Genomic DNA, 3,359 nt, shown 5'->3' with positions numbered 1-3,359 from the left:
GTCTGAGTTTCGATGTCCAGGGACTCCAGGGCAGGCTCAGTGCTCACGCTGGTGAGCTCACTCTCCTCCGTCTGAGTCTGGATATTTGAGGCCGAGAGGAACTCTTCAAGATCGAAATCAATCCCAGAATTCTGGGCTGAGCCTGCTGGGAGCTGGGTGTCAGGCCCGGGGTTTGTGTCTGACAGAAGACTCCGGTTATCCAGTGCTTGGCCAGGCAGGTTGCTTGACAGGATGTTTTCTATGGTTTGGGTCTGAATATCAGTCATGTTCTGTGAGCCTGATTTCAGATATTATTCTGGCACAAAACACTCTTAGACGTAGAACCATGGAACCCTCTGCTGATTTTTCCATCACTGTCTTTGCAAGAAACGTTTCATCCTTTTTTAAACAAAACATCCTGAGTGTTGCATAGCATCAAGGAGAACTATGATATATGGGTTCATCTCTAGCATCTTCTGGAGCTTGAGAAGGCATCTTTTGTGAAGAGGCTGGAGAGGAAGTGCTGTTGGGGCTTCCTGTGAGCCAGCTGTTCCTGCAAGGCCTGGGTCTTCTACCGCTGGGATCATGGATACTATTTTAGCTAGGTGTATTACATTTAAGATGCAGAACATTGTTTTAACTGTGTAAAGGTGTGTTAATATTGTTTATGCTGCATTTGTTTAACTATGGAAAGACGTGTTACCTTTGTTTCACGTTGCCTGTCTATGGCACCTGATCTAAGAAAGAGCTAAAGGGCAATTGCTAGGCAGAGAAAGGACAGGCAGGGCTGGCAGAGAGAGAATAAATAGGATGAGGATCTAGGCTGAGAAGACGGAAGAATGAGAGAAAGAATAAGATTAGAGAATGAATGAGAGACAACCTTGGGGCAAGAAGCCAGTCAGCCTCCATCCTATCAGACACAGAAGTAGGGAAAGATAGGTGTAAAGAAAGAAAAGGTTAAAAAAAAAAACCCAAGACAAAAGGTAGATAAAGAGAAACAGGTGAATTGAAGTTAAAGGAGCTAAGCAGAAACAAGCCTAAGTTAGGCCAAGCATTTATAATTAATAAAAACTCTTGGTGTTATGATTTAGGAGTTGGATGGTGACCCAAAAGAAAAAACGTGATGCAGGGAACTATCATCACTCTATCCATGGACCCAAATGGACCCATCTTGGCACCACCAGAATACAAGGTCTCCATGATAGCAAGTCCCCAAACTCCAATTTCACAATGGATTCATTTGTCAACCGCAAAGATAAATGTTCAAGAGGCAGCAGGAGCCAGCCCCTCAGTGTTGAGGATGCTAGAAAGAATGTATCAGTTTCTTAACCATCCCCAACTATACATAGGTCAGGACAGCTTGCTATGCCTAGATCCCAAGTCCACATATAATGTTGGGAATGGAACTGATCAACCAGCTTGTAACTCCTGTGTCTGTGTTACTCTCGGTACATTTCTTTTACCACTGTGCCAGATGCAAAAGGACCTAGAAATGACCTGGAGATTGAAAGAACACACAAGAGACCTGGGTCATTTGAAATGAGATCAGCTTAATGCCGTTTATTTAAATTTATGAAAATCCTTATATACCTAGCTGCTGCACAAGGAATTGACCCCAGGCAGGTGGGACATTGCCACACCCAAGATGGAGTAAACAATGCCCTATAGCTAATCAACANGCCGGTGGCACCGGGACCGCGGCCCGAGCCCTGGCCGGTCGCTGTCGGCTGCCCTGAAGCCGCGACTCCGACGGCCCCCAGGGGCCCAAGGCGGCGGCGGCGGCTCCCCACATGCTCGCCGGCATGGCCGGGATGCCCGGGGCCGGGCCGGAGCCGCGGACGCAGCCGCCATGACTCCCGCACGGCCGCCATGACTCCCGCACGGCCGCCATGACTCCCGCACGGCCGCCATGACTCCCGCACGGCCGCCAGGCCAGTTTTCTATTATCTTGGTAGTAGTGAGAAATGCTTTTAATTATCTGAGAAGCGAGAGGCTGTCACTACTCTCAGACACTCTCAGTATGGCTTTGCCCCTGGGGACAGAACTGTCACCTTTGACTCCTGTTGTGGGTAGGGGGAGACAAGTGGGGACCATATTCCCACCCTGTTTGTTACTTTTGCTTCCTTACTGTGATAAATCCCCACCCATTCCTGCCTCTCACACGCAGCCCAAGACCTGAGAAAAAAAACGCCCTGATTTAAGCATGAACCGGAAACACAGGACTGCCCTGTTCCAAAAATGGAGCTGAGGACTTTATTAATCAAGGAGATTAAGCAAGAGCAATATATAATTTAGGAAGATGCAGTCTCTAGAGAGTACACTAGACCTGCATTTGGTTTCTAATCTGTTTGCATCGTTGCATGCCAAATTTGATTCAAATAAATATTTAAATAAAGCGGAGCTGCACATAGAGAATTGTGAAAATGACCCAGTCAGGGTCAACTGAAGCTCCTCCGTGGTGCACTTCTGCCCTCTGCTGCTCGATGATGTTTCTAACAGCTCATTCTATCAGATCCATTTCTGGTTTTTTCCTTCTTTAATGCTGGTGTTGTTTTAATCCAAAATGAAGCCTGAAGCTTTCATTCACAAGTGAGCAGTCTCCACTGAGGCTTGTGGCTCAAATCTGTAGCCTCATGGACATAAACCATTTCTTCTGGAACAAGGAGTCAGAGAGTTGGGACCTCACATTTAAAGTTCATGATCTCTCTGAGCATGCCAAATGTCCGACACTGGTAAACCACTGGACATGAGCCCAAGAATGATCGAACACATGAATGAGTTCCTGGGTGACAACTCTACTCATGTGAGCCTGATTTCAGATATTATTCTGGCACAAAACACTCTTAGACGTTGAACCATGCAACCCTCTGCTGACGTTTCCATAACTGTCTTTGCAAGAAACGTTTCATCCTTTTTTAACAAAACATCCTGAGTGTTGCATAGCATCAAGGAGAACTATGATATATGGGTTCATCTCTAGCATCTTCTGGAGCTTGAGAAGGCATCTTTTGTCCCTGGTGAAGAGGCTGGAGAGGAAGTGCTGTTGGGGCTTCCTGTGAGCCAGCAGTTCCTGCAAGGCCTGGGTCTTCTACCGCTGGGATCATGGATACTATTTTAGCTAGGTGTATTACATTTAAGATGCAGAACATTGTTTTAACTGTGTAAAGGTGTGTTAATATTGTTTATGCTGCATTTGTTTAACTATGGAAAGATGTGTTGCCTTTGTTTCACGTTGCCTGTCTATGGCACCTGATCTAAGAAAGAGCTAAAGGGCAATTGCTAGGCAGAGAAAGGACAGGCAGGGCTGGCAGAAAGAGAGAATAAATAGGATGAGAATCTAGGCTGAGAAGACGGAAGAATGAGAGGAAGAATAAGATTAG

General features: G+C 46.2%; 1 pseudogene; it reads right to left on the bottom strand.

Moving 5' to 3' along the window:
• The window catches only part of LOC126495492 (ATM interactor-like), a 4,538-nt pseudogene extending 4,272 nt beyond the window's left edge, over positions 1-266 (bottom strand).
• Between the last annotated feature and the right edge of the window lie 3,093 nt (positions 267-3,359).

Source organism: Alexandromys fortis, unplaced genomic scaffold (assembly GCF_014885135.2).
Source record: "Alexandromys fortis isolate MF-2015 unplaced genomic scaffold, M_Fortis_MF-2015_v1.1 scaffold_471, whole genome shotgun sequence".
Taxonomy (NCBI): domain Eukaryota; kingdom Metazoa; phylum Chordata; class Mammalia; order Rodentia; family Cricetidae; genus Alexandromys; species Alexandromys fortis.
Note: the sequence above shows the minus strand (reverse complement) of the source record. Positions and strands in the feature narration are given on the sequence as shown.